Below are 6,178 nucleotides of genomic sequence, written 5' to 3' on the forward strand. Positions count from 1 at the left end.
TCCCTTCAGGCTGACATTGCTCCATTAGTAAGGTATTCAACTTTGAATTCCCAGCACTGTGCCATTATCAATGCTGTATTAACGAGAGGACCAGTTAACTAGGGTGAGGGGGAGCACAGGCTGGGAGATACTAGGATTTTTGACTATCATGGAGTGGTAGATCAGCCACCATGAAATGAGGAGCAGAATTGACTATTGGGTCTTAAAAGTGTTTTATCTATTCCAGAAGCTGCAAACTAAAGGGGTGGCACATCATGGAAACCAGAACTTCTTTCCCAAGCTTCCAGTGTGTCCAATACCATATTTACTAGCCATTTTAATTGGGTGTCTTATAGGGACTTCAAATACGTCATGACTTGGACTCTTCCCCAGAACTGTCTCCTCTGCCTTTACTATCTATCAATAGATTTCTCTCTATCCTGATCCATCCTCCACATTGGTTTCAGAGTCATCTTTCTAACAAATCTAATATTACCCCTTTTCCTTCCTTGTTCAAAATTTGTTAGTGACTCCCTCTGTATATGCAAGATAAAATCTGAACTTCTCCTTACGAATGAAAGATTGACCATGATCTCATCTGACCTAACATATCAGTTTCATCTTTGGCTTACTGCCTTGTTAATTTACAACCACATGGAATGTCTTTGTTTCCTGAATGTATTAAGTTTCTCATTCTCTTACCTTTGCATATTTTATTTCCCCCTGGTCAGAACCCCATTTGTCTCCGAAACAGCTTCCTATTCAACCTCCAAGCCTCAATTCCAGAGCCACATTCTCTGTGAAGCCTGGAGAGACTTTACAGGGAAGTTTTCATAGATCCCCGTGATTGGCTCATGCATCCTCCCCAGTGTTCAGATTAAACCATGCCTACTGCCATTTCAATGCTGACCATAGATATCAAAATTTTGTCTTTCTCTTGAAGGCAGGGTCCATGTCGTTCCATCTTTAAATCTCCACCTCACAGACTGTGCTTGGGGAATGAAGGACAGCTGAGTAAGACTAGAGCTAGGAAGCTATGGAAAAAAAGATTAACAGGGACTATTTGTGGGGTTGCATCCTGATAGAAAGACAGAAGGACAAATTTCCCATTTGTAAATGCTCCTGCTGCACCTCTGTTGTGGCTGGGTGTAATCCATCTTGTGGCACAGGCGGCTAGTGGTCAGCTACATCCATCCATTCTTCTCTTCTTCCTTTAATAATAGAACTGCAAAGGTTAGTGGACCCATGGTTTCCCAGCCAGGGACTACATTTCTCACATTTCCTTACAAGATATAGTCATTGAAGCAAAGTTCTAGCCACTTAGATGTAGGAAGAAAAAAATGTATGGCAATTTCATGTTGTGCCATTAAAAGAATGAAGCACGTTCTCCTTGACATTTTCTTGCTCTCCCATTGGCTATTCTGTAGATTTGATGGAGGGGGTTAGAGGATCCATCTGTGATGGCAAAAGAGAAACTTCTGTCTTGTCTAACCTGTAGTTTTGGATCTCTGTAGAGACTGGTCCTAAATAATACCTTTTTAAAGAAGTTGTGTTCATGAACTTTGTTATTTAGCAGAAACATGCCTTGTCATCTGCCTTTATATGCTCATTATATCACATTTGTTAATTATGAAAAATTTTAAACATACACAATTATAATCTTTTTATGATAAGTGCTCCGTATTTCTTGGCATTTAAAAAAAAGTAATATGATGTTATATTTAGAGTTAATACTCCTCACTGAGCCCAATTCCTCTTTTTCCCTCAAAAGCAACCTCTATTTTGGTTTTATATTTACCAATCTTATGCATACTTTTATACTTTTAACTACATGTTTATGTGCCTCTAAATGTCTGTAGCATTTTTGTATACATTTACATGAAAGCATTTACAGAAATGCATACTGTTTTCCTAATCAATATTAGGTTTTGTGGCTTGTATATGTTGATTTACATATGGTTGGTTCAGTATTTTAACTAGTATGTAATATCTTGTATTTTAATTACTGTGTAATATTTCACTGAATGAATATTATTCAATTTAGTGATACTCTTATTGATGAATCTTGAGGATTTTTCTGATTTTTAACTATAATGAACAGTTGCTTCTAGAATACCCTTATATAGGTCTTTTGTGGTCACATGCAAGAGAGCCAATGGAGCAGAACTAATATTTGAAGAGTTACTGACCAGTGATTTCCAGAACTGAGAAAAGATTTTAAATCAGCTAAAATTCAAGAGGTTTATGGCTTTAGAGCCCAAGTTGACAGAATAGTTATTATTTGGGACATTTTTAGTATCATGGCCATAGGATAAGAGCTCTGGAAGGTTCTGCACAGTTGAATGCTCTGGCCTAAAAGTAATACACGGCACTTCCTCTCAGAACTATTGGCTAGACCTAATCACATGACCTCACTCAACCACAAAGGGCCAGGAAGTATAATCCTATTCTAGCATGTACCCAGGAGAGGAGAGAGGATATTTGGTAATCAACATTAATCATTACCGTAAGCCCAAACCATATCTCTATTAAAACCACCAAATCCAAAAGCAAACAGTTTAATTTCTATTTGACATATCTTGTCAGGATTGATAATAACAGCAAATAAATGACATTTATTAAGTACCTGCTATAATCCCAACTCTGGGCTTCATTCTCCCTATTTAATTAAATGTTCTCAGCAACCCTAGGAGGAAGGTAGTAGTATTCTTCCCGCTTTGCAAATGAGGAAACTGCTAAGTAAATGAGAAAGAATGCTCAAATGAATAACTAGGTCATAGAGCTAGGGGGCTGGAGAGCTGGTTGTAAACTCCAGATCCGTCTTGGACTCTTCCCCCTACGTAGTCTACCTGAGTGAGTCCTCAAAACCTCTGCTTTGGTCACCTCCTTGTCTAATAGAACCAGCAATGAAGGCCTTCCTCTGCCTTTCCTCTCAGTTTAAAGCCACTAGACTACTCTCCAGAGCAGAGTTTAGCAACATTACTCTCCCATAGTAAGCATTCAAAGCACCTCAGCTTTCTAGTCCAGAGATGAAACAGCTGTTCTCTCCAAATGGCTTATACTGAAATGTAAATGAACAAGGACATTAAAAAAAAAAGAAAAAGAAAAAGAGAAAGAAAATAGATTTAAGTTCTTGCCTTTTAAAATTTTTATCATTTCCCATCCAAGCTTACTGTTTTTGTTTAATCTTGCCATTCCTTTTCTTCTTCCTTGTATGCTCTTTTTCTTAGGGATATGCAAACTTTATTAGTCAGCTCCTCTTTCAAGCTCTGTATGCTTTTGTGTTTGAGAATTGGGAATCAGGTACTTTTACTGTTAGCCTCAGGGTGGATCTGAGCAGGAGGAAGCTTTATGAATAATCAAGGTTGACATCTCCAACGTTGTTCCTTCATTATAAATATTGTTAAAGGAGCTGTGACCACCATGGGCTCCCACTGAACAGAATGTGCAGGGGGAGGCAGAGACAGCCTTTGATTTCAGCTCTTTTCTGGTTATCACTTCACTGATGACCCTGGAGTTGACAGGTCTCTTACATTTGGCTTTTTTTTTTTTTCCCCAGTAAGTTTCTCTTCATTTAGCATAAATGTTTGGTCTGTAGGAAGTTGGCTGGGTTCATCTCACCAACTCCAAAGGCTAAGGACCATAGTTAATATTAGTGCTTGTGCATTGCCTTAGCCTGAATCCCTAATGAATGCTGAGATGCTTTGTGACTTTAACCATTTTAGTTCCATTTGGATTATTAATAGCATCATGATCTTTTTCAGGAGGAAAACAGATTATAGTGCCCAAGGTCTCTGACCCTTCTCCCTACTTGCTGAGAAAGATTAGGCTCCACAAATGTCTGAAAAGACACAAGTATTCAATCCATATCTCAACTAAGGTTCCCTCTCCCAGTGGTGCCCCACTAATCCCTAGTTATTATATGTATATTTAGTAATATATATGTGTACATACATATATAATTAGCCAGCCATGTTTTAGATTATTCATGTTGTCTTGACAGTGTTTTCATTTTCAAAATGGAGATGGGTGAACTTGAAATTATATCACACGAGTAAAACTTTATAAATTTCCTCCCCAGCTCCATTACCTTCTATCCACCCCCAGTAGATTCACCAAAGAGTGTTTATAGAACCAGTTACATACTAAGAAATGATATGGACTCCCTTCATGTCTCAGTAGCCTTGTGAGGAAGGTGATATTGCTGTTCTGATTTCCTTGAAAGATTCAGACACCTTGCCTTAGGGAGTGAAGGGACTTGCTCAAAGCTACACGATAGGCATGGTTAGAAGCAGAGATAAAGTGCAGGGCCTCTACTTCAAACCCTCTACTCTTCTGCCTGCTTCATGTTTATTAGGAATATTTGCCATTCATTCATTCTGCTAACATTATTGAACATTTGTTTATGTCAGGCACTAGGGATTACTAAGATAACTAAAGCAGAGTTCTTAAGAGCTCAAATTCTGTTGAGGGAGAAAGCTCAGTTAACTGGTAGTAAGGGATACTAAATTACTGAGATATTTAACAGTGCAGTGGTTGAAATAGGGAACTCTGAGGGCATGGAGGAGAGCTGTTTCAACTTGTTCTCAGGGCTTCAGGAAAGCCTTCTTAGAGGAAGTGGGAACGAGTGTGAGGTAAAAAGGTAGGTCTCAATAAAAAAGAGCTGACCTTTCTTGGGTGGTGGTGAGAACAGAGAGTGTGCCGTGAAGCCCTTGGGCACACTGTGAGAGTACAAGGTGGTGGGGCCCTTCCTGCCCATCCTCAAATGCCATAGTCCTCCCCTCTATTTTATGCAAATCTTTGCACCTAATCATGTTGTTGCCAAGTCCCATTGCTGGTACTTTGTGTCTTAGCTGAACAAGCTAAAGAAGTCTTCAGGGGAAATTATCTACTGTGGACAGGTGTTCAAGAAATCCTCCTTGCAGGTGAATAACTTTGACACCTGACTGCACTATGACCTCCCCCCCGCAGCAGCACCCACCGCACATACCAGGAGTACCTGGACCTGACAACTCCAGGTGCTGTCACCTGGTGTTACCAAGACACGGGCAACTGACACCATGCCCAGGCCCACTTGATCCAGATCATGAAGGTGGAGGAGATTTCAGCCAGCCAGTGCTGCTGACTGGCAGTCTAACAGTTTGGTGATTCCAAGATCAAGTTCCCACTGCCCCACCAGGTCTTACCTCACCAGTACAAGCCACGCTTCACCACCAAGAGGCCCAACACCTTCTTTTAGATGCAGAGCATCCCTGTCCTCAGGTCTGCCCAAGGGGAAACAAACAAAAAGGGTGAGAGATGCTTTTAGATAGAGGGGAGGGGAAAGATATACCTTTCTTTTCTAGGCCCTGTTAAAACACTTCAAATACTTTCGAGTAAGCCCCCCAGAAAGTTTGATGTATGTATGTACATATGTTGCTTGGGATTCAAAAAGCCACATTCCCAAATGTAAAAATGCAGTCTTGTAAGATGTGGATATAGGGAAGACAGCAGGAATAGCAGGTTTGGAGAGGAAATTCTTGAGTTTAGTTTTTGGATGTGTAAAATTGAGATGTTTTTGGAAGTTCAGGTGAAGGTACACAAGCATTTGGCTGAGGAGTGGTCATCTCAGTTCAAGAAAGAAACCAGATTGGAGATGTAAATTTAGGAATTGTCATCATTCCGGAAGACAGTGAAATCAGCATGCAAGCAGACAGGTGAGAAGGCCAAAATATGAATCTTGAAAAATATCAGTGGTTAAAGGATAAGCAGAGAGAAGTTACCCTCAAAGGAGACTAAGAAGGACTCCCCAAAGAGGACGGAAGAAAATAAAGGGAGTGTGGTGTCACAAAACCCTAGGGAACAGAGCATTTCAAGAAGAGGGAGGGCTTAATACAGTCTAATATTGGTATCAGGCATATTGTTTTTGATGACACATTCCATTGGATTTGGCATCAGGGAAGCACTGTTAGCCTTTCTGAGAGCAATTTCAGTGGGGGGTGTGTGTGCGTCAGACTCTGAACTGTAGGAGTAGAGGAGTGCGTAGAAGGGTATGATTGGAGATCACCTTATATGAGTTGGCCTTTGAACAATGGTAGAGCAATTTTTCTACTGGTTTCTCTGAAGAAGAGGAGAGATGTAGGAGAGTAGCTGGAGAGGGATGCAGCATTGAGGGAGGAGATTTTAAGGTTGAAGAGGGCATTAGGATGCTGATTTGGTG

General features: G+C 40.4%; 1 pseudogene; it reads left to right on the plus strand.

The window, feature by feature from the left end:
- The first annotated feature begins 4,538 nt into the window (after positions 1-4,538).
- On the plus strand, positions 4,539-5,218 carry LOC118545049 (large ribosomal subunit protein eL20 pseudogene; annotated as a pseudogene).
- The last annotated feature ends 960 nt before the right edge of the window (positions 5,219-6,178 follow it).

The sequence above is a fragment of the Halichoerus grypus genome, chromosome 8 (genome assembly GCF_964656455.1).
Source record: "Halichoerus grypus chromosome 8, mHalGry1.hap1.1, whole genome shotgun sequence".
NCBI classification, from domain to species: Eukaryota; Metazoa; Chordata; class Mammalia; order Carnivora; family Phocidae; genus Halichoerus; species Halichoerus grypus.